The sequence below is a fragment of the Leptodactylus fuscus genome, chromosome 1 (assembly GCF_031893055.1).
Source record: "Leptodactylus fuscus isolate aLepFus1 chromosome 1, aLepFus1.hap2, whole genome shotgun sequence".
NCBI lineage: Eukaryota > Metazoa > Chordata > Amphibia > Anura > Leptodactylidae > Leptodactylus > Leptodactylus fuscus.
Window position 1 is genome coordinate 39,129,364 of NC_134265.1, and position 26,521 is coordinate 39,155,884.

The following is a 26,521-nucleotide window of genomic DNA, read 5'->3' on the forward strand; positions in this document are numbered from 1 at the left end:
TCTAATGCTCTTGGGAGAACTCTCTGTACGAGCTCTTCTATCCAGGGCCATTACACTTCATGTAACCAAAACTGAACATCCCATCGGCCTCTAACTTGAGAGATTTCGATTTTGAGGGACTTCTTTTACATATTGCGGAGAAAAATTTACATCAACAGCAGAATCTAGATATTTTGTCATATTAGAAAAGTGATGGAGTTAAATTCTTATAATTTGTCTTTGCAGATTGCGAATTAATTTGTCTGAAATTCACTGTCAACCATTTGGCACAGTGGAACGTAAACTTTCCACATGAACTAATTCTTGGCTTTCTAACCTGCACCAGATTGTTCAGCCAAGGGTTTCTGCCTGAATTCTCCTTCAACGGCATGAACAATAGAGACACCTGCACACTTTCTCCTGTGTTACCCTCGTAAGTCATTGATTCTTCTTAGTCATTACCCTGAGAAATAACTGAATTTCTCGGTATTCACATTGCCAGTACACCTGTTGGCAATTGTATTTGCTCGGCAAGGGCATATTTTGGACCAAATACGAAATATTCAAGCATCCATACTGTGCTAAGTTGATGAAGAGTTTTTTTTTCACATGGTGGTGATGTCTTAAAATAAGTATTCTTTTAGGATATCCTTCTTTAAAGGATAATCCTATTAATATACATTTTGTATGAACATGCTTTCCGTTTAATAAATTTGCCTACCCCTACCAAAAACCTGTCCAGGAATAACCTTTATGTTCTATTATAAGAAGTTATATTCAAAAAGAGAGTCAACTATAACTACTCATATCAATTTCGGCCTGCCGTTGGAGTTAAGTTTTTCCTGTCCTTTGTAATATTTCCATTTGTTTTAATGGGATCCTTAAAGGGATTATGTCACAAGAAACCAACATATCAACCCAACCCTGCAAATAGATAGGTTAGGGACACCTGAATTGAATAATTGAATGGTGTATTCCCCTTGTCAATCGGTGAATCTGTTGTCGAGAAATCACCATTTTTTGTCAATGAGCATATGAGCGCTTTGGACCAATGAGGACATTTCCATTGTTCCAAAAAGTTAATGTTCTCATAGCTCCAAATGGTTCATTTGAATATAGACAGAAATGGTGATAGCTTGGCAATAGGGTTGAGCCGATCTTGAGATTTCAAGATCGATTTTAAAATCCGATTTCCGATCATTTTCCAGCCGATCTCGATCCTGATCGCGATCGTGAAATTTGCTCGATCGTCGATCGGAATCCGATCCTTTCCGAACCCGATCCTCAACCCTAGTCAATGCTTCTCTATGGGAAAAGTCACTTTTAGGGTTCAGCCAATCTCGATCCCGCTGGAAAAGATCGGGTCGGAATTCCGATTGCGATCATGAAATTTACTCGATCACCGATCGAAATCCAATCTTTTCCGATCCCGATCGCTCAACCCTACTTGGCAACCAAGAACCCAATTTACAAGGGAAGAACACCATTTAATTCAGTTGACATTAACTTGTCTACCTCTAGATCTGGTTGATACGCTGGGTTTTGGTAACTAACTCCCTTTAAGGGTTTTGGATTTATGATATGTTGGTTTGACAATGGTTTGAGATTTGTTAGAAGTTTTTGGCTCTAAATGAGTATGGTAAACTGAATATTAGCACTCAATGTCAGGCTGAAGCTGCTAAGGATAACATCACTATAAATAACAGGTCACTTAGATAACTTTTTGTGTTAGTCTATATATGGGGTCCTGGTTCCTAGTTACTCCATTTCCCTCAATTTATTTTGAGAATTATTTTACTTGAAATTCAAAAACTTGACATTGATTCCATTAATTCACCATCAAAGTATAACCATAATGGTGGTCAACTGTTAAGACACAAGGGACAAAGTCTTATCATTTGCTTCCTCCTTTGTGTAAAAGATTTGCAAAATAGGTTATAATAAGGTCAAAATTGATGATTTCATTATTACAAGTGCTCAGTCGGTATTGCCTTGTTGCTTTGAGGAGGGTTGCAACTATACAATGTCTCCCTCCACTGAAGCACATGATGGCTATAGCAGCAATGGGTTACTGAACATGATATTAATTTTATCTACTTTTTATGTAATGTTTAGAGTGTATTTGGCCAGTGTTAAAGTCTTGGTTAAAGTCAGTAGCATAACTGTCATTTAGATTTATTTTCCCAATAAGCCATCAACTTCATTGTAACGGAAAAATGCCTTCATTGCACCTTTGGGAGAACATAAGAAATTAATCTAAACATCAAATTAATTATGGTTTGCAAATGAGAAATTGCCTGCACGCCTAACATGTTTTGTAAGAGTCTTCCCTCGTGGCTAATTGCATTGACTGTTTTCTGCATTTTTTGGGGTGGGATCGGATTCTAAGATTAATCATCCGACTGCAGATAACCACAATGACCTGCATGGTTTCCTACCCTTTTGCTCTTGGCACGAGTGTCTTATAGTTAGGCCATTGTAAGCTTTTCTTGTCGGAGAAAATTTTTTGCAACCTGCAAACCAGGATCCAGTGCACTTTCACAAAGGGAACAGTGGGCTATGTATCACAGGCCCCAGATGCCAGAGACAGTGCCAGCCTTATTAAAAACAAATGAGGAAAGTATTGGCATTTGTTGGGGACTATTTGTCATTCGGCTCGGCTCATTTCAGGCTGTGCTGAACAATACAAGCTGTGAGCAAGAATTATAGCGCTACGTGTTTTTATTCAAATGTAGAAACTACTAATTGCATTATTAGTCTTGGAGAAAAGTAGCATGGTAGTTTATCAATGAGCAGAGTGTTGGCCATACATGGTCTGAATGTATGGCCCAAGCTGAAGACTAGATGTTCATCGATTGGTGGATGAAGGAAATAATGAGCGCATCTGATGGAAGAAAACACAAGTTATTGGGCTACAGAAATCTTTAAAAATGTAGACAATGAACCTTATCCTTAAGTGTTCACTACTAAGGTGCCACTGATAAGGTCTATGAGAGAACCAAGTATGGATGGGTTCTCAAAGCCATTAGCTATGGTGGGACATCTGTCCTTCCATGGTCAATGTTAAACTTTAAGACTTGAACATCAGGATTGTTCTTCAAAAAATTATATTGGAAGAAAATATATCAATTTTGAAGTCCTATTTGAGATTATTTGCCAGAAAAAGTCAATTTTCTTGAATGTATGGTACGTGTAGAAGACTAGATACAGAATGAGCACAAGTACATGCTACTGGGCCACAGATGGAGATGTCCAAGATGGACAAACTCTGGGAAATTAACCTGATCTTATCAATAAGGTGACCATACACTTCCAAAGGTGGATAGACTATTAATGTTTTTGAGACAACGGTCTATCTGTCCACTAAAGGAATAATTTGGATGGAAAGGTATGGAAATTTCTTAAAATCTAGAATATTTCATGGAATATTTTTCAATTTTCTAGTGTGCAGTGATAATGGGTCTACTATAAAATAAAATATCATAGGAATGGAAAAATTATACATCAATGCAGTCAACGTTACTAGCAAGAAAAAAACTCATTATAAACCGCCAACAATTTTTTCTATTCTCTCCTGCTTGGTGATGCCCATCTTCCAATTCAAACTTTTTTTTTTCAGAAATTTTGCAAAATTTACTGCTGATGAGGTCAAATGTAAAAAAATAATCATCAATAAAAATTCCAAAATAGTTAGTCAATTTTTTTTTTGTATATATTTTAATCTACCGGTGCTGCAATAAGGATGGCCTTGAAATCACAGAAATGGAAACACGGTCCACTGTGACTACACAGCACGGCACATCACTGAATCCACTGCAGTATAGAATTACGCCACATCACCACATCACGGCACACCAGTTAAAAAACATCAAGAACGTCCAAACACCAAATCCCTCCCACCCTCAACCCATCATCGTTTCCATTGTTTGCAATGGTCTTCCTTGGCATGGAAGACCCACCCTGTGGAGTGAATAATATAAGTGGACTGTGGTGTCATCTTACTTATAGTAGAAGTCTTTAAGAGGACATAGTGGACATGTTTTTAATTGTAATATGTTGGGGTTTTGGTACCCTATAGTGGAGATGTAGCTATTTTTAAAACTTTACGTAGCATTGCAATTATGAACAATTTTACAAATACATTCAAACTGGTGTATTGGAGTTTGTCACCAAAAAAAAACACTACTTTGAGCAATCTTTTCAGTACTTTAAAAGGCATACTGTATACAAACAATGACACCTTGTGCTATGACTGGTTCAGGGTCTGAAGGGGTAGATTTCTTTCTTTAGTGTTGCTTAACACTTTAAATCATATATTGCCCCTTCAGGCCCTGCCCTGGGAAAAACACAATGCATTAGTTACGCCTGTAGTGATACTTTAATATACTGTGCTGTAATAAAGAAAAATGCAACATGAATATATAAAAAGTGATAAAGATAAATAACCAAATATTATTAAAACCAATTCATACAACGGGGTTATCCCAAGAGCGACACAGGATAGGTGACAAGTCTCTGGTTCCTGTTGGATGAATGCCATTGTCGGAATACAATTTTTTTGCAGATTGTGAGCCCCACATAGAGCTCACAATGTACATTTTTCCCTATCAGTATGTCTTTTTTTTGGAATATGGGATGGAAATCCATGCAAACACGGGGAGAACATACAAACTCCTTGCAGATGGTTTTTGCCCTTGGCAGGATTTGAACACCAGGACTCTAGCGCTACAAGTTTGCAGTGCTAACCACTGAGCCACCGTGTGGCTCCTGAGTTCACACATTTTATGGTGATATCAGCCAATTAAGGCAGATGCCACCCAAAGGTTGACCAGGGCATGTATTTTTTCCACTAGCTGATTTTTTCTCCTTCTCGCTAAGGGCTCGTTCACACGGAGTAAACGCGGTTCGCAATGCACCGCATTTACGGGACGTTTGCGCCGCGATTTTGACGGTGCATGTTTGTGGTTGCATTAATGCCGCGTTAATGTGACCGCAAACATGCACTGTCAAAATCGTGGCGCAAACGTCCTGTAAACGCGGTGCATTGCGCACCACGTTTGCTCCGTGTGAACGAGCCCTAAAATGAATGAGAGGCAGAATTTTACCTTGCCAAAGGCTAAGTTCACACGTGGATTTTGGCACCGAGAATGACGCGAGGAGCCTCGTCACTCTTGGGTCAAAACCCGCCTGCTATGACTGTCACAGTCGCGGCTTCTCCCACTGGAGCACGCTCAAATGAATGGGCCGACTCTGGAGGTTGCTGTTCGGAGGATTCTCGTTCTCATGATCGGTGGTGATCCCAGTAGAGGAACTAATAGTAATTAGATATTGACCACCAATCATGGGGATGGGTATTATGTGCCAATCTTTGGATAACCCCTTTATCGCAATAATTCTGGATTCATAACAATATTTCTTGTGCCTAAAATTGCAGAAATACACTTTCTACTATCTGATTTCCATTTAATCTCTGAAACAGTAGAATGATACAGTACACGACAGTCTTTGCTTTTAGATTCAATTGAGGAATGTCAATTACGTGAATGACAAATGACTAAAACCACAAAAACCATAAATTATTCATTCAGGCAAACCTGTTCAATAAACAACAGTTAATACAATCTGAACATTTTATATATAAGGCATAATATATGGTAGTAAAGCTGCTCATTTAGTAAAACAAAACAAATACAGATAATAATTCAATATAATATAACTATGCAATAAGATCCATAAACAGTAGCCAGCTGAGATAGGCATAATAAGACAGGCATAATATGAATTTCTCAATAGGGGTAAAATTTTGAAAATAAGTTTCTCTAGCGCCACCTTATAGAAAGGTAGCATCCTAGAAGTCAATGCCTCGTTTCCAGAAGTTGGGATTAAAACCAAACCAGAGTATCTTATCAAACAGCAAGAAAAAAACATTACTATGTCTTACTAATCTTTGTCAGCTTGAATTAGATCACTGCCTGGCGTAAAGACGTCACTGCCCCAAAATAACAATCCTCAAAGGTTAAGGCCACATGTAGCGAAACGTAAAAAATGTACACAGTGAAAAAAACACAGAAAAAAACACTTGCATTTTTTACTGCTTTTATGTTGTATTTTTCATTTTTTGCCTCGTTCTATGGAAACAATGCAGTGTTTCTCCAGGTAAAATGTAATATGTGCTTTTTCCATAAAAGCGTATTTTCCTGAGAATTGTCATCTGTAACGTGCGACTGAGATTAAATGAAATTTCATTCACTTTGCCGGGACTGTAAAACACTGTGTTTTTATTCCTGCTGTGCTTCCGCAACAGCCAAAAATGATGTTTCCGCAACATAAGGCATCAGCCTTAATTTTATATTGAGAGCAGAGGCATAACCTTAAGCTCCTGGGGCCCCTAATGGAAAAATCTATAATGGGGCCCCCACTTACCATATGCTACTAATAATAAGGGTGTCTTAATGTGTTGTAGGAAGACCTTTGAGCCCCCCCGCAGGCTCCAGGGCCCAGCAGCGATTGCTATCTCTGCACCCCCTATAGCTACACCCCTGATTGAGATCCTTATTAATCTGTACATTGTAGTTTGACCCTTTGTGTCTAAAGCTGTCGGGTATGATGGGCTTACTCTAAGTGGAGAGTACTGCAATGAAGAGGCCGTCGAACTCTAGTAAGTGGTCAGCAGAGGAGATCCAGCTTCCGCAGATCAAAGTATAACTGGAAACGCCTGCGCCCCAATGCAAACTGTGTAAAGGAATCCCCCCATTGCAATGTGCTTTCTATAATACTGGTGTCTTCTTATATTGTAGAGAGGCATCTGGGCCCCCTCAGGCTCCAGGGCCCAGTCTCGATTTCTAGAACTGCACCCCCTATAGCTTACACCCTTGCACAGGCCGTGAATTGAAAGACTATACTAAGAATATGCAATCACAGGAACATCCATAAAAAACCCTTTAAGTCCATAGGACCGTATCACCCACTGAACAGGGCTGTTATCACGAGACATGGCTGCTGATCAGGAGCCTGTGGTCTGGATGTAAGCCTGACATTAATCTTTTTTTCTTAGAAGAACTTATTCTTAAAACCTTATGTTCTATCTCCTTCCCTTTGTTCTTTATAAATATACATCCATCCATATGTGTGTGAGCGCTCGGCTCAGTGTAAGTCTTCTCTAGGGGCCACCAGCCTGACATTTCCCCTACACAAGAGGTCCCTCGCTACTATGAGGAGGTTAAATGTCACTTGTCCCCCAGCAGCTCAGAGGTCATCTCTACCTCCTCTCAACTCCTCACACTGACGATTTTTCATTTAGTTCATTCTATTATGAATTCAACCGGGTCTACACACTCAGAATATAATATATATATATATATATATATATATATATATATATATATATATATATATATATATATATATAATATATATATATATATAATATATATATATATATATATATATATATATATATATAATTTTCAGTTTCCTATAGGACAATGTGAGATCAAATTGTATATAAAACATAATAATAATAATAATTATTATTAATATATATATATATATATATATATATATATATACAGTATATACAGTCCTATGAAAAAGTTTGGGCACCCCTATTAATCTTAATCATTTTTTGTTCTAAATATTTTGGTGTTTGCAACAGCCATTTCAGTTTGATATATCTAATAACTGATGGACACAGTAATATTTCAGGATTGAAATGAGGTTTATTGTACTAACAGAAAATGTGCAATATGCATTAAACCAAAATTTGACCGGTGCAAAAGTATGGGCACCCTTATCATTTTATTGATTTGAATTCCCCTAACTACTTTTTACTGACTTACTGAAGCACAAAATTGGTTTTGTAACCTCAGTGAGCTTTGAACTTCATAGCCAGATGTATCCAATCATAAGAAAAGGTATTTAAGGTGGCCAATTGCAAGTTGATCTCCTATTTGAATCTCCTCTGAAGAGCGGCATCATGGGCTACTCAAAACAATTCTCAAATGATCTGAAAACAAAGATTGTTCAACATAGTTGTTCAGGGGAAGGATACAAAAAGTTGTCTCAGAGATTTAACCTGTCAGTTTCCACTGTGAGGGACATAGTAAGGAAATGGAAGACCACAGGGACAGTTCTTGTTAAGCCCAGAAGTGGCAGGCCAAGAAAAATATCAGAAAGGCAGAGAAGAAGAATGGTGAGAACTGTCAAGGACAATCCACAGACCACCTCCAAAGAGCTGCAGCATCATCTTGCTGCAGATGGTGTCACTGTGCATCGGTCAACTATACAGCGCACTTTGCACAAATAGAAGCTGTATGGGAGAGTGATGAGAAAGAAGCCGTTTCTGCACGTACGCCACAAATAGAGTTGCCTGAGGTATGAAAAAGCACATTTGGACAAGGCAGCTTCATTTTGGAAACAAAAATTGAGTTGTTTGGTTATAAAAAAAAGGCGTTATGCATGGCGTCCAAAAAGAAACAGCATTCCAAGAAAAACACATGCTACCCACTGTAAAATTTGGTGGAGGTTCCATCATGCTTTGGGGCTGTGTGGCCAATGCCGGCATCGGGAATCTTGTTAAAGTTGAGGGTCGCATGGATTCCACTCAGTATCAGCAGATTCTTGAGAATAATGTTCAAGAATCAGTGACGAAGTTGAAGTTACGCCGGGGATGGAGATTTCAGCAAGACAATGATCCAAAACACGGCTCCAAATCCTCAGGCATTCATGCAGAGGAACAATTACAATGTTCTGGAATGGCCATCCCAGTCCCCAGACCTGAATATCATTGAACATCTGTGGGATGATTTGAAGCGGGCTGTCCATGCTCGGCGACCATCTAACTTAACTGAACTTGAATTGTTTGTCCAAAATACCTTTATCCAGGATCCAGGAACTGATTAAAAGCTACAGGAAGTGACTAGAGGCTGTTATCTTTGCAAAAGGAGGATCTACTAAATATTAATGTCACTTTTCTGTTGAGGTGCCAATACTTTTGCACCGGTCAAATTTTGGTTTAATGCATATTGCACATTTTCTGTTAGTACAATAAACCTCATTTCAATCCTGAAATATTACTGTGTCCATCAGTTATTAGATATATCAAACTGAAATGGCTGTTATAAACACCAAAATATTTAGAACTAAAAATGATTAAGATTAATAGGGGTGCCCAAACTTTTTCATAGGACTGTATATATCAGAGAACATACAGTACTGCATAAAAGAGTAGTCAAAATGATGCAAACAATGTTTTCAGAAATAGAAGGGTTAATAGTTTATTATGGACAATTATCAAAATTACGGAATGAAGAAAAGATAAATCTAAATCCCATCAATATTTGGTGTGACATTTGCCCCCCTGGAAGTGATGATACGGCCCCCACAGAGACCTGATCTCAACATCGTCCAGTCTGTCTGGGATGACATGAAGAGACAGATGGATTGGAGCAAGTCTACATCCACAGAAGATCTGGGCTTAGTCCTCCAAGATGGCGGGGACAACCACCCTGCCAAATTCCTTTAAAAACTGTATTTAAGTACAGGAAAGAATTGATAGAATACAAAGGGTAAAGGTCACAACAAATATAGCACGATAGCTATGGATATGCAGGAGACATTTTTCCTTGTCTTTTATGTTGTATCCAGAAGACTAAGGCAATGGCATAACTAGGAATGCCTGGGCCCCAAGATGAACTTTTGGCATGGGGCTTCTCCCCCAACTCCCCCCCACAAACCACATCCCTGCACACATCGTTATGTTCCATAATGATCCCTGCACACAGTATTATCCCCCCCATAGTGGCCCCTGCACACAGTATTATGCCCCATAGTGGCCCCTGCACACAGTATTATGCCCCATAGAGCCCCCTATACACACTATTATGCCCCATAGTGGTCCCTGCACATACTATTATTCCCATAGTGGTCCCTGCACATACTATTATTCCCCATAGTGGTCCCTGCACATACTATTATGCCCTATAGTGGCCCCTGCACACAGTATTATGCACCATAATGTCCCCTACACACAGTATTATGCCTCTTAGTGGCCCCTACACACACTATTATGCCCCATAATGGCCCCTGCACACAATATTATGCCTCATAATGGACCCTGCAGATACTATTATGACCCATTGAGGACCACCCATGAACAATTATTATACTCTGGGGACTTTTCAGACCCCAGAGTATAATGATTAGAGACTCAGGGTAGGATACAAACACAAAAAACACTGCCATTTACCTCTCCCTAGCTCCAGCACACTCCCCTCTAATTTCGGGCATCTTCAATGTTGGACCAGATGTCACGCCCAGGCCTGCGAGACGTCTGTGACGTCACCAAACAGACCCAAAGCAGGCTAAAGCGCAGGAAAGGTAAGTAACAGTGTTTTTATTGTTCCCTCACCTCCCCTGGCCCTCTGATCACTATACTCCAGGTTCTAAAAAGACCCCGAAGTATAATGATAGTAGTATTTGTGGGGTTTGTGGGCAAGTCGTCTTACTTACTGATACCCGTTCCTGATCACAGATGCTTCTGCTTCCGCAGAAGTAAAGGCGGCCGTGAGCCAGATCGAGGATCGGTAAGTAATCAGGGCCTGTTACCTGCTGGGGTTACTCCAGTAGGTAAGAGCATATTAAAAAACAAAACATCAGGGTACTGGACTAAGGGCCTAAAACAAGTCTGTGGCATGCCGAGGCAGTGTATTATACAGCAGATGGAGCTTTCATAGACCACTTTTGCTGCATGTACTGAAATGGTGGTCACGTTGGTAGGAATTATCGTGTAAAATACACGTGCTGTAATAACATAGGGTGATGGCTGAAGGAGACTAATTCATCCTGTTACTATTTCAGTATAATCTTTTTATTTTGTATATTTTATGACTCTTTGTTTCTTGACTTGTCTACTTTGTCCTATTTTAGATTTTGTCCTTTCTTACATCCTGTTATCATTAGAAAATTCCCCTAGCAGACTCCCAGCAATCAGGTGCCAGTGTTCTGCTGCAGCACCCCCACAGGTGGAATGAAGTATTGCATGATAGAGGTCAATGTATGTGGGTCCTGGGACTGGGATATAATCTTTTTAGCTGCACTTTGCTCCAAATAACTGGTATACATGATGAATGAGGGACTTAGGTTACATAATTAAAAGGCTTGCCCAATTTAGAAAACTTATTTTCTTACCCACTACCTTACTAGAGTTAATATAGGACACTAATCTGCTTATGGTCCTCATTTATTGGACAATGAATGTATCTCTCTCTCATTGGGGGACCCATCCTGTCCTGCTTTACTCAGACAGCCCAATGATTTGAATGGACACCGTGTAATACTTAATCTAGCCTGTGGTGGTGCTGCAGAGAAAGAAGTCTGCTAGAAGTCCTCACAGATTATAACTGATCACTGGTCTCAGTGTGAATAATTTAAGGTTAAGGGAACCATCTAACAAGTAGGGATTGTTAAAAATGGATAAACATTTTAAATTACGTTTCACTTATAGCGTATTATGGAACTAAAGACCCCTTTAAATCCACTTACTATAGATTTTTACATAACAGGCGGCTTCTACTTTCTATTGTTGTCCATCTTCTTTTGCCCCTTTATTGTTAGGTGATGCCTTTTAGGGTCAGTTCTATTGGGAGGCTTATTTTAGGGGCGGATTTGGCATCAAAATCAGCACCAAAAACTCTGTGTGCACTGACCCTTAGGTGTTTGGAAAATGTCTGTCTTAAAGGAAACCTGTAGGTGCTTGCTTCAGAATAGGAGGAGCTGAGAAGACTGATATACATTTTAGTGCTATTTCTATGCGTAGGAGTCCAGTGGGTGGTCCTAATAATGTGTATGCCAGTCACTGAGCAGAAGTGCCAACCAAACTACCAAGCATAGCAATAAAATACAAGTTATGCTTAATCTTTACCCACAAACCCATATATCAATCTACTCTGTTGCTCCTGCCCTTTAAGAGAAACCTTTCACCACCTCCACCAACTGTATCTCTTTACATCCGTTAATAGGCTTCACCCCATTGATTTTGATCCAGTTGGAATTTTTTCTCTAGCCCCCACAGTTCCCAAGCAATCATTCTTGATCATTTGAACACCCTATATGCTAATTAGACTTTATACTGTCAGGTAGGCGGTCTCAGACTACTGTCAGTAGAGAACCTGATTAGCACAGGAACGGTAAGGGCTAGAGAAAAAATTCCAACTGACCCAGAATCAGTGGAGCGCCTCCTATTGATGAGTTGCATTTGGTGAAGGTGGTGAAAGGCCCTTTTTAACATAATGTGACCCATTTCCTTTAATACAATTTTTTTCATGTTTTTAACCCTAATTTTGTCATGTCTCAGCGCTATTAGTGTGACAATGTAATAATAAAATATTCTGTCCGGCAGCTGAAAGATGAAATTTCCTGTTCTCTCCTATAATTGTTATTTCAATTTTTTTTTGACATGGTCAGTCGCTTCTGTGTCACTCGCGGGACTGTATCACACACTTCTATTTGTTCCCCCCAAAACAAATTAAATTCCTATCGTTTTCGGCAAACAGCTCTTTAGCCTCAGCTCAGTTCCTGCAGTTTTATAGATATCTGTAGACGTGTGCTACCTAGGAGATAAATGACAGAGCACAAGTGAAAACAGGGTTTCAAATATCATCTCATTTTTCCCTTGAAGCAGAGTCTAGAAGGAACAGCTGACTGTTTCCGATATCAGGATGAAAATGTACAATTTCATGATGCAAAGCATTGAGTGAACTTGTACCCAATTTTTCCAGCCTGTTTATTTAACAGCATAAGGTGAAATTAAACAGTTATTCTGTGAACTGAATCTTCTGTGCTGGAAATATGTTCCTGGAGATATCTGAAAATGTTTTCTAAATGGGAAATATGAGCTTCGCGAACCTCTGGTCAACACATCATCGCCACATCCCCCATAGCAAATCTGCTACCTTACGCTATGAATCTCTTATGACGCTGCTAAACTCAACAGGGCCCAAATATCAATCACCAAACACCAGAAATATAGCACAAATACGTGAGAGGCATAATACGGAATACAAAACACTATACAAATACGGGGAAAGGAATACAAATTTGTTTCTCCATATAAAATATGTCTCACTTTCAATGAAGTCTTGGATCATGGCGCCAAAATGAAAAGAGAGCTGTGTTGGGTTCTTGCCCCCATCAATGCAAAGAAGGGTACAGGTTGGTTAGGTGCCAGGGGTGTAACTTGAGGGGGTGCAGAGGGTGCAGTCGGACTGGGGCTCAGTAGCTTTAGGGGGGCCTATAAGCACTGGCATTAGAATTGAGATTGCAGCTTCCAACTGGCCCAAGCCAAGGAGACCCACAGATTACCCTAACCACACTAAGGTTGAGTAAACTCTTTAAAGAGGACCTTTCACGTGCTCGGGCACATGTGGGTTAATATACTACTAGAAAGCTGACAGTGCGCTGAATTCAGCTTTCCTGTTCTGTGCCCTCGCTGAAGAGCTATCGGTGACGTTACCATAGCTCTTCGGTGTCAGAAGGGCATTTCTGACAGTCTGTCAGGAACGCCCCTCCTTGCAGTAGCATCTATTGCTTTGTAATTTGAGAGGGGTCGTTCCTTACCACCCAGTGATGATGCTCAATGGTGAGGAACACCCCCCCCCCCCCAGTACTCATCTATGGACAAGCACTATCAGGAGTAGGGGAGGTGCTACTGTGAGGAGAGGCATTCCTGACAGACTTTCAGAAACGTCCTTCTGACAGTGAAGAGCTTTGGTACCAGCACTGATAGCTCTTCTGCGGGGGCACAGAACGGGAAAGATGATAGTGCATTGAATTCAGCGCACTGTTGGCTTTCTAGCGGTGTATTACACCGCATATGTCCACGGGCGTGAAAGATCCTCTTTAACACCCATAACCATCACTATCAATAATACACTGTAAGGGTGAGGTAGGGGACCCCAGACAAAAGATTGCATCGGGGCCCCCAAGACTTTAGTTTGCCACTATGTGATGCCATGCATATAGGTCAGAGGATCGCTAAAACCCAATCACAGGTAACCCAATTACATCATAAGAGATACCCAGGATGCCTAGAAAAGAAGGCGAAGGCTCTGGAGAGGTGAAGAAGGGTCAGTATGATTTTTTTTTTCCACACCCCAATAGCAATTCCAGTTTAAACCAAACAAGTTCAGTCCAAACCAAACCTTGCCAGTGAGCCTCAAGAATATTCGCAAATTGAATTTTGTAAGGTTGGCCTAGTCAACCGGTAGCCTGCTCGACACTGATAAGGGGCAGGAATCCCAAAACAGCAGGCTGCAGATGGTTGTCTGTGCCTTTTGGAAGAGATTTAAAGGTTTGGCTCATATCCCAAGTCATGTTCCAAGATTTCCTGGTAATTAGACATGTTCTTATAGGGAGCTAGACGAAGTAACAAAATATAATCTCCATATCATGCCATTATTGCAACTTTGGAAGTTTTCTATGGCGTCAAAGAGGCTGGGTATAGGCACTAAAATAAGGTATTTACAAAAAACTAGACCAGACCTATGATATAGAAAGGAATAAAGTGCTGGAGGACCTTGATGTGAAAATTGGGTGGCATTGAAACAAAAACTAGTATTGCCTGCTCCTTGGTAATGCACAATATGGAGTCAGTGCTGGCCTAAGCAAATTCTGCTACCAAGCAAGTCATGTTATTTGAAAGGGGTGCCCCTAGCCCTTATGGCCTGGGCAGCATAAGTTTTTACCCTCAATCCCACACATTGTAGAATGCAAAAAATGGGAGCTGCACAATTGTAATTATTTGCCATAGTATCAAACAGAAGATACTGCATAGGGGATTAGCTAAGCTAAGGCATGAACATAAGCAAGACAGCTGTACCCTAAACACGTCTTACGTGACTGAAGTACTTAGTCTTATACTAAAGGTCCCCAGTTACGGTTTAATTCCCCGTCCATGATCTTGACCATAATGACACCTCTCATAACCTCTTTGATTCAGGCTCCGTGCACACGACCTATGGTATCCATGAGCCATGTGTATTCTCCCTGGAGTCATACATTCGAAACAATAAACCAGGACTACAAAGTGGACAGGACAGAAATAGGACCTGCTTTAAGTTTTGTGGTGTAGACTTTCAGGACCCACATGGCCCGCATAACTTGTATTCCCGAAAACAAGGTGAACAAAAGCTACTTTTGCCTTTTCCTCTTCTTCAAGTCCATGGGTTTGCTCCTTGCACAGCAAGATCATGTGAGTGCTGCTATTTAGGAAAAAAGTTGTGGCAATGGCTTCTTCATTCTGAACATTGGTTTGAGGCCAAGTAGTTGGACCATAACTGGTGGGAAATGGATGGCTAAAAGCTAGAGATCCTGTATGTCATTACTTATTCTTGAATTCTTTATCACAGAGTTTGGTGTTAGGGTGTCTACTTCACAAATCTCCAGGTCTAGGAAGGTCTTCTTTTTTGGTGGTAGTAGGCGGGAACGGTTCAAATGATTGTCCAAAGTATTATTATTATTTTTTACCAACCTTTCATCGCCGGGTCTAGTTGTTGAGGTTTACGCCAGGTGGAATGCCATGGTGAAGTTCATGCATTGTGGATTTTCCTTGAAGTAATTGTCTACGTTACTTGTGGACTAATAGGTCTCCTGTTCAAGCCGTCTAGGTTAACCAAGGACAATGACCAAGAAATCCCAATGCTACATGAGCCAATTTCTTACAGCTTTGAAAATGCAAAGCCACAGTCTACACTGTATAGAAAGAACCAGCAATGTAGCAAATGACTTTTTGGTTCGGCTGACATTCTTTCTATGTAAATACATTTTGAAGTCCACATCAAGGGCTCTTCCAGCTGTTTTTGAAGCTTCTTTTCCCAGCTGGTTCTTCAACAGCCGGTCAGTGAGCGTTTGCCTTCAGCTGCTCTAGGGTTGCAATATGTGATCTCTTCCCTCTCTTCTGTCTAAAATACACATGATGAAAACAAACTCTGACTGGTACAACCAGGGAAATTGTAATACGCTTCTGAATGCAATCCGCAAAATTGTCATGAAATAAAACACATTTCTCCTAATTCACCCAACAAAGAATAAGTAAGTTTTTATTCGGCATTAAAATTTTGGCACTTGACTAGGAATTCAGTAAGATTGGGTACTTCTGGAGGTTCTCTACTGTATGAGACTGGTTTTCTGTATATACTTACCTATGATTGATTACATGACACCTATACAGTCCTTTTTTTGAGATCACCCTTCTCAGACTAGAGCCATCAGGATAATCTATTCCCAATAATGAAGGCACATAGCTAATTTTACCAGGAAAGACATATAGTGAAATAGTTGAGCGTGTGATCCACAGACAGCAGGCGTCCACCAGAGAGGCTGCTTCTACTTATTTTTAGGCCACCTTTGATATCTTTTAGCTGGGTGGTAAATTGGCCTACAGCTAGGTGCCATATATATGCCATCTTGTCCATGCATGTGTTGTTGTCAAAGGGGAGGGGGAGCATGCGACTGCCAAACACCTCTAGCACTAGCTTATCTTTCCTGAGAACACTGCATTTATTATCCCTGTACTGTGACATCACTGTGTATATTATCCCTGTACTTTGACATCACTGTGTGTATTATCCCTGTACTGTGACATCACTGTGTATATTATCCCTGTACTTTGACATCACTGTGTATATTATCCCTGTACTGTGACATCACTGTGTATATTATCCCTGTACTTTGACATCAATGTGTATTATCCCTGTACTGTGACATCACTGTGTGTATTATCTCTGTACTATGACATCACTGTGTATATTATCCCTGTACTGTGACATCACTGTGTGTATTATCCCTGTAGTGTGACATCACTGTGTGTATTATCCCTGTACTGTGACATCACTGTGTGTATTATCCCAGTACTGTGACATCACTGTGTGTATTATCCCTGTACTGTGACATCACTGTGTGTATTATCCCTGTACTGTGACATCACTGTGTGTATTATCCCTGTACTTTGACATCACTGTGTGTATTATTCCTGTACTGTGACATCACTGTGTGTATTATCTCTGTACTGTGACATCACTGTGTGTATTATCCCTGTACTGTGACATCACTGTGTGTACTATCCCTGTACTGTGACATCACTGTGTGTATTATCTCTGTACTGTGACATCACTGTGTGTATTATCTCTGTAGTGTGACATCACTGTGTGTATTATCCCTGTACTGTGACATCACTGTGTGTATTATCCCTGTACTGTGACATCACTGTGTGTATTATCTCTGTAGTGTGACATCACTGTGTGTATTATCCCTGTACTGTGACATCACTGTGTGTATTATCCCTGTACTGTGACATCACTGTGTGTATTATTCCTGTACTGTGACATCACTGTGTGTATTATCTCTGTACTGTGACATCACTGTGTGTATTATCCCTGTACTGTGACATCACTGTGTGTACTATCCCTGTACTGTGACATCACTGTGTGTATTATCTCTGTACTGTGACATCACTGTGTGTATTATCTCTGTAGTGTGACATCACTGTGTGTATTATCTCTGTACTGTGACATCACTGTGTATATTATCTCTGTACTGTGATATCACTATATCATGTATCCATGTATTACGATATCTCTGTATTTATTATACATATAAAATGACATTACATAATGATAATTGTTACATATCATGGAGTGAGACCCTATTACAATTTATGCTATGGGGCCTCATGACTAGCTCTTACATTGCTGCTCATGGTAGCCATACTGGTTCTCCCCCAATGTTTCTAGATATAGAATAGAATTCTGAACAGACATGGGAGTTTTGGGTTGTTTTCAGAAGAAGCTCCATTGAGTACATGACTGTGTACACGTGCTGCTGGGCTCAGTATAGGTCTATGGCATGAAAAACAGAAGGTGTATTGTCTAATCATGTCCTATCTGCCTATTTATCCGCAGCACAATGGTCTTTTATGGGGGCACTGAGGCTGACTTTCATTCCTCCACATTATTATGAACAGCTCCCTCCTATAATGCCCAACATGCGTTCACCTGTGATGGGCCAGGCTCATAGATCCCATGCCATATAATAAAACATATCAAGTTGTTTTTCTTTTTTTCCCCCCTTTTCTGCATTCTACAAGGTTCTTTGGTCTCACAAAAGAATTTTCTGTCTAATGATCTGTGTCAGGTTTAACAAGATTCATCATTAGAACCATCCAGAGAAGCGTTTGACGACTTCAAAGGGAACTTTTGCCTTGTGTTTCGGGTAAAACGATTCACATCTGGTAAGGAAAGGACCACAAAAAAAATAATATAGTTTGGATTTGATTCATATGCGTCCCTAAAATACCTTCCCGCAGTCATGTGACCAGTCCTGCGCTGCAAAAATTTACTGTAAGTTTTAATTAGGTTGGGAGGAAACTTTTCTGAAAGAGCATTTCCAGCCCCTCTGTTTCTGGGAAAGCTGGATCACAATCCATAGGGTCACAGTTACAGATTCCACAGGGAATATAATCCAACTTTCCTATAATCCTAAATGGCAGATGACATTCTTTAAGGATAGGGATACACTGTGACTTTTTGTAGAGCTATTAATTGATTTTAACTATTAGGGTATGTTCACACTGCAGAATTTGCATTCCACGTGTGAACGTTTCGCTCGGCCAGCCACGACGGAATGCTAGTGCAGTGCACCGGTATCCCGTCACGGCATTCTGCTCCAGATTAGGCCCAAATGAATGGGCTTAATCGGGAGGGAGCCTCGCGCCGTGGACACCACGGCTGATTCAGCCGCGGAATCCGCAGCAAGAAGAGTCATCTCGCTTCTTTTTTCCGCTACTAGCTAGCGGAAAAAAAAGCGAGCGGCTCCCATTGAAATCAATGGGAACTGGTTTTGGCAGCGGATTTTGAGGCGGATTGCGCATCAAAATCCGCTGCCAAAACGTGTGAACTGATTCTTAAGCTGCAGCTGCAGTCCAATTGAATACATTGACTTATATGCAATCTTGTGGTTGTGAGTTGTTACACAATAGTTAAAATCAATTAGTAGCGCTGCAAAAAGTGTAGCCTTCACTACCTCTACCACTTCCATATTATTACATCCTTCAATAGGTGCCGTATTTTCACTAGCCCCCACCATTCCTGAGTAATCACTTATGTTACTTTCAGCGCAATAATACAATCTACTGTCGGTTGGTCGGTCCTTGCTTGGAGCAGACAGTAAGGGATTGCCCACCTGACAGAGGACAGCATAATTCTACTGAAAATGACTGCACTGATTGCTCAGGAATGGTGGGGGCTAGAGAAAAAATTCTAACAGTTGCAAAATCAATGGAGCTGCACCAGTTGAATGATGCTAAGAGTTGGAGCTGGTGAAACGTCCTCTTTAGGCTAAGAACCCATGTAGTGGCTACAATAAAAAAGCGTTGGGGGAAAACTGAGGTTGAAATGCATTGTGGTTTTTCTGAAGCGCTTTTCATAGTGAGTCTGCAGGGTTTTTACTTCCATTATACTTATATGGATACTGCCGCTGTTTCCATAGGTGTAATGGACATGCCGCGATTTCTAAAAACGCAACGGTTTAGGAAATTTCAGCATATCAGCTGCGCATATTTTTATGCAATATATTGGATGGGATTGGCTAGAACACTTATCACCCACTGCACAGAATAGGGATTAAGTGACTTTATTAGGGGGTTCAGACAGAGAAACACTCACCGATCTCGGAAAGCTGAGTGACAATCTCTGCAGCTGTACTGCTTATCACCCAGCTTTCCAGGATGCCAAATAATACATTGGTCTAATTCTGCAATAATTCTGCATTGATTTGATCTTCAGCTGCAGAAAAGCAGGGTGACGTCACCTTTAGGAACTAGAACTTTAGCCATATTTGTAGGCTAATGGCTTTCCTACAACCCTGAGTGGCAAATTAGGTTTTTTTAGTTGTTTAGGAGACGCCTTTTTGAATTTGCAGGTTACGGGGCTCTCAGAAAGTTGGGTGATGTCTGTCATACCAATATTTCTTAATACCCAGCTTCTTGGACTCCTGAATGGTAAACTGGCCTAGATATTCAATAATACGTTTGCATAGATTTGTTATTTCGGAGTGGCGTTCAGTTAGATGTAAACCCCTATAAGGCTAGTTCTGGCCATATTGGTTGCCACCCAGCTTTCCTTGGAACGGATAAATAGAACTTTGAACAACTGGGCCGCAGAGGACGACTGAAGGTCTTCTATGTACTGGGGATTTTGTGATTTTAGGTGGAAATGCTCTTTTATAACGTGCGGGATCAGTGTCACCGTGGGAGCTGTTTTACCCAACGCCATAGAAGCTAATTTTATTATACAGATAAATTCACAGAGATTGCTCCTGAAAAATCTTTTTCACGGTCTCTGTAAGTAGAATAAAAATAAGCCAATAAAAAAATATCATCTTCTCCTTTGATGTCTTAAATCTGCATTGCCGCCATGAATAATTTAACCCCCAGAATGCCACGGGGAATGCGGGCCCCAGCTGGGGGGAACTGGCATCAACATTAACATGTCGAAAACAAATCAGAGCGTCCGAGCCGCTGCCAGAAACTCGGGGAGTTGTGTTTATCAGACTTTCCTGGCTGCAGCCCTGACGGAAAAACAAACGGATTTATCAATGGGAAATCCCACTGACAGCAACAGTTTCTTTCTCGCCTTTGATTCGCTTTCCTGTTATTTCGCTGGTAAAGTTTTTGCTGCAGGGAAACTTTCCCTATAAGGACCTAATAGGATTGTACAGCCAAATCTCCTGACTGTGAGCGGCCAAGGGGAACAGAAATGCTCAGCGAAGGAAGATGGGCCGAAACGTGATGAGAATGACACAGGGATAGGCCACAATGTCTACTGGAAGTATAGAGATTGCATCCTCCATGAATCGTATAGTTACAAAGTATTCACCCCCTTCAGTGGAGTCCTACTTGTTTCTTATCTATTGCAAAAGTTATGTAAAAGACCATCAGACTTATCTGGCCGAGGGCAACACACGACAAGGAAGTCTGTAGGTTCTCCCCGTGCTTGTGTGGGTTTCCTTCGGATACTCCTGTTTCTTCCCACACACCAAAAATCATACTAATAGGGAATTTAGATTGTGAGCCCTTTATGGGACACTGTTGGTACTATGTGTACAGCACTGCTGAATATGACAGCGCTATATGGACAACAAGGACAGTGCTGCGCCACCTAGTCGGGCATCCTCCTTTTCTCTGCTCCTTTCTGGCTAGAAGTGCTGTGTTTCAGTTCTTACCTGTAGGGTGTGCTGGCCCTTTAAAAGACTCTAAAACCTTGAAGTCTCCTCCCACCCAATCCTCCAGGGGGCTGTTTCAGGCAGCCTGAGCAAAATAAGCTCCTAGCTTGCTAATTTTTCCAAAGGTGTGCTGCACTTGTGTCCTGTCTACTAGTATTTGACCCCATATTACCTCCATTCCTCTTACCTGATCCCTGTTCTGCTGATTACTTGTGTCTGATCTCCACTTATTCCACATCTTTAAACCTAAGCTGCCTGACCTGACCTGTTGCCTGTATCACCAACTGTGAATGTACTCCACCGGCCCACACTTCACCCCAGATGTGACTATTCTCCTGCTTGATCCATTCTCCATGCATTGATGCCTCTGGGGCCTCCTTGTTGAGCCATCATCTACATCTGTAGGTATTAATCTGATGATTCTCTGCAGCAAAGACTAGATCCCTATATAAGGTTAAAGAGTGAAACCCAGTGGATCACATAGGGGGTCCACACCCGATGAGTTATAACCTGTAATTTACTTTTAGATCATTTTCATAAATAAGACCCAGAGTTCTTCACCCCCAGTAACTACCCCATTGAATAACTATAGTTGGCTTTTAGTCTTTCAGGTTGAGGAATTTTGGTTTTCTCTTCCTTTTGGGAGACTATCTATTGTGAGGTTCCTGCATGACACTTACATGTGTCCCACAGAAAGTCATAGCCAGGACAGTCCCAAACATACATCTAAAATTCTTTTTATCATTGTCTTTTCGTTGAACCTAGTTAGAATTCATTGATCCTTCAGTAGTGGCAAGTTGACCATATCCTGAAGATCCTCCACAATATCACACCACTACCTTTATAACAGTGTCTATTGCGTGTTCAAAGCAATGCTTCAAATATAATGACACGCGTGTTATTCATACAGCTCCAGTTATGACTCCTCTGTCCACGGAACATGACTTGGAGAACATTGCCAAAGATTGACGTTCCTCTAGTAAGATAGCGGTTTGTCCATTCTCCATCATCAATCCTACAATATGTTTGCCCAGTTGCTCACTTTTTGAAGATATTGCTCATTGACCTGTTTTGAGGCCAAACAAGATGCAGGACTTTGAATGTTCTCCAGTTCTGCAGAAGTTCTCCAGAAGTTCTGCAACTTCTTAGATGAATTGTCTATGTACTCTAGGGTTCATTTTGACATATGGCCACGTCCTAGATAGGCTTAATTCTGCTTCAGGTCTCCTCCTTCGGAGGGGTTTGACGGAGGCCCCAAATCATTAATGTGTCCATCTAAGGCTCTGTTCACATCTTAGTTGTGCTTCTGTTTATATCAATCAACCACGGGGCCCCAATATGACAATATCATGGTGTCCGCCCTTAAGTTAGATCTAATTTTGGTTAAGGTCTCCAAACTTTTATGAAGCTAATTGTATACAATATCACTACATGCTAACTAAACCCTTGAAAGGCCGCAATTCCCTACACTGCCACTGAGTGACTGCACGTAGACACAGGTAGCATATCACTTTGTGACACAATAATGTGAAGTTTAGTAATCTTGTGACTTACGGACATGAAGGAAATATCAGTTTATGAAAAACCTATGGAGAGCTTTGGGTGATGTAATATTATATAGTGGTCTATCTCTGGGACAAAGATCCATCTGTCAGGTAATGTTTGATCTTATTATGTAAAGGAGTTATTTGGTTTTAAATACCCTTTTAGATGATTCTGGGTTAGTAGAGGGGTTGAGTGGCCTTTTCTTTAGGACCCCGCATCTTAAAGAGTGGCTACTTAAAGCTTCTTCTGCTCTGGAGGACCTAAGCCATCCAAACACGACCAAGACAATCCATTGATTTCAATAACAATTGTGTAATACATAATTTCCCCAGTGGTGGCACTGCAGGGAAACTGAACACTTGCTGTTATGTTCTCAACAGATTACAGATGATCAGTTGGGATCAAAGTAGCAAGATACACTTACTGTAGATTAGCTTTTTTGGGGGGGATCCTCCTAGAAAAATGGTATAGTCTTAAGTGGGCAACATATTTAAGAGATTAAATTGAAAATTCTCAGTATAATAAATCTATAGGATTAAAGTGCCATGCAGTGTGTAGTTACCAATAACAACACCATACATAGTCTCCACCACCATACACTGCAAAAGAAAGATAGTATACTTGATGGTATACTTTTTAGTACAGCGACATACAATGTCTAATGCCAATACAGTGTGGAAATAACACAAATATACAGTAAGCAAATAACACCAACATACAATGCAGAAATAATGCTAACATACAGTGAGCAAATAATACCAACCTACAATAATCACGTAATACCAATATACAGTGCTGAAATAACACCAGCATAGGGTAGTCAACTAATACCAACATACAGTGCTGAAATAATACCAACATACAGCGCAGGAATAATGCCGGCATACAGTGCTGAAATAATACCAACATACAGTGCTGAAATAATACCAACATACAGTGACAATATAATACTAATGCTAGCATGAAGTGATCAAGTGATACCAACATACAGTGGTCAAATAATAGCAACCCACAGTGACCAAATTATTCTAACATAGAGTGATCAAATAATACCAACATACAGTGATTAAATAATGTCAACACACAGCGCTCATATGATACCAACATACAGTGATAAAATATATTAACATACAATGCTCAAATAATACAGAAAGTGATCCAATAGTAAGAACATACAATGCTCAAATGATACCAACATGTAGTGTTGAAGTAATACTAACCCACAGTTATCAAATAATACTAGCATAAAGGGATCAAATAATACCGATATACAGTGCTCAAATAATACCAACATATAGGGATCAAATAATACTAATGTACAGTAATAAAATAATTAAAGGGATCAAATATGAACCTACACTGCTCAAACTAGACCAAAATATAGTGATGAAATACTAGCACCATACAATGACCAAATAAATGCTATATACAGTGACCAAACAAAAGCACATACATAATGTAATCTATATGTCTACATAATATTCCTCTGCCCCAGCTGTCTGACCATCAGTAAAATCCCCTTCAGCAGACATAGCAGTAATAAACATTTCACCATTAAGCACAACATATTGCAACCTTAGATTTTGTCCTGATCCGCACCTTTTAAGATCCTATATATGTGTACAGTATAATACTACTGCCATAGCGGAAAGCAGGAGTGCCTGTCTGAATAGGCTCTGTAGTCCCCAAACGGTCAAATGCATCCCCTGCTTGTCCCCTGTCAGTATGATGAATATAGATAAATTGTCTCTTTGCCAATGGCTGTCCATTGTACATATGACATTGGAATGGGACCCATTCTCACTAATGCAATTATCATGGAAACTGCTATGACATGACATTAGAACATATGCCTCGTAGTGATAGGAATCAGACACAAAACCAACTCTGCTACATCTGCACTGATCAGAACCATAAGGTCTACAATATAACAATCTTCTTGTAGAACAGGGGTAGGGAACGTACCGCTCTCCAGCTGTTGCAAAACTACAACTCCCAGCATGCATACTGGCTCTGCTGTTCTGGGAACTCCCATGGAAGTGAATGGAGCATGCTGGGAGTTGTAGCTTCACAGCAGCTGGAGAGCCAAAGGTTCCCTACCCCTGTTGTAGAACAAGGGATTGGCATTATATACTATATACCATAAGTGTAGGACATTCAGGGGCCCAAAATTTGGTTTGTCATTACCAAGTCAGAGGGTAATGAAGAGGGCAAATTGGAAGAGGGGGGTAAATAAGTGGCAAGGGGATGCTTCAGCACTAAACTGCCCAGGGCAACATGACCTTTAAACAAGGCCATGGAGGCAGTCATGGGCAGCGGTGCCATAAACCATCTGAAGGTGAGGACCTTCTTTTAATGGTTAGGCCTTTATTTGCTATAGGGGCCCCTCTGCTCCATATAGACCCTAGCATACTCCAATCCCCCATCACTAAGATCCTGGCCATTTTGTTTGTATATATAGAAATCATAGAAAATAATGAATATATCACAATATCAACCAGCAGTGTGCCAGCCTTATACACAGACATACTGGGCACAGACGCCAACCTTCTGACATAAGTCATTTATCAGTTCACATGCCAAGAATTTATTCTATGTAACTAAAACTCATTGTATATTGCAGTTTTCTGATATACTTTCCGTATATTGCTTCAAGATCTCTGCTTGCTGTCCTGAAATGGAAACCTGCTTGGATCAAGTGATCCATGTGTGCTCCATAAGGGCACCATCATCTACATCAGTGCATGCCCCCTGCCATCACACCACCGTAGGACCTGTGACAGGATCAGTGGGAAGAGAGACAGCCGCCATCTTGACAAACCATAGTACCGCAGACTGTGACCCAGGTCAGAGAGGTAGACTTCCATCTTGGGGCCTACTCCTGTTCGCTGCACATCATGGGCTCCAATGGGTGCTACACACCCACCATTCCAGCCAAAGAATGATTTTTAGACCCACACCAGGCTCTGATTTCTGAGCAAAAATCTAAATATCGCCAATTTTTTGGTGCCAGATTGGTACTGAAAATTCATAGTGGTCCTTAGCTCCAGTAACCAGACTACAATGGAACGAGCTTTGTGCCTGTGTGACCATTACATAATGGAAACTGATTTTCATTTTCTAGGCGTAAACCATAAGGGTAAGTTAACACGGAAGAAATTGGGCAGTCTTCCACCCAAATTTCCCCTTCAAAAACCAATCCTGTGAAGCCCGTGATGGAGCCAAAGCCGAGCCTTGGAATTCTATTGTGAGTTTGCAAGGGATCAGCCTCCTAGACAATGGGGCAAATCGAGCATTGTACGTTGGTTTTTGATTGATTCAGCCACGGCAATATCTTACATTGAAAACAATGGGAAGAGGATTTCACATGGAAATTGGAGCTGATTTTGAGGCAGCTCCAAACTGGCCCTGACAACAAGCAGAGATCTTAATAAACCATGAAAACCTGATACACAAAGTATATTAGGAAGTTAAAATGTATTGTACATATAAAAAATTATCCACTTAATGAATCATATAATATACTAAAGGTAGCTGCATACGGAGAACTTATTGGGGCCCTGGAACCCCATCACTGTAGGAAGTGAATGGACACTGCAAAATGCTGAGTTGTCATTGGTTATTGATACAACAAGGGTCTAGGTTTTAGTATTTGTCGCCTTCAAGCTCTCGGTTTAGTCCCTATCATGAGCAGACGTCAGGCTAGAGGAGAGAATATTACAAT

General features: G+C 40.7%; 1 protein-coding gene across 15 annotated transcripts in view; it reads right to left on the reverse strand.

The window, feature by feature from the left end:
• The window catches only part of CELF4 (CUGBP Elav-like family member 4), a 908,448-nt gene that overhangs the window by 29,696 nt on the left and 852,231 nt on the right, over nt 1-26,521 (reverse strand). The window lies entirely within an intron of this gene.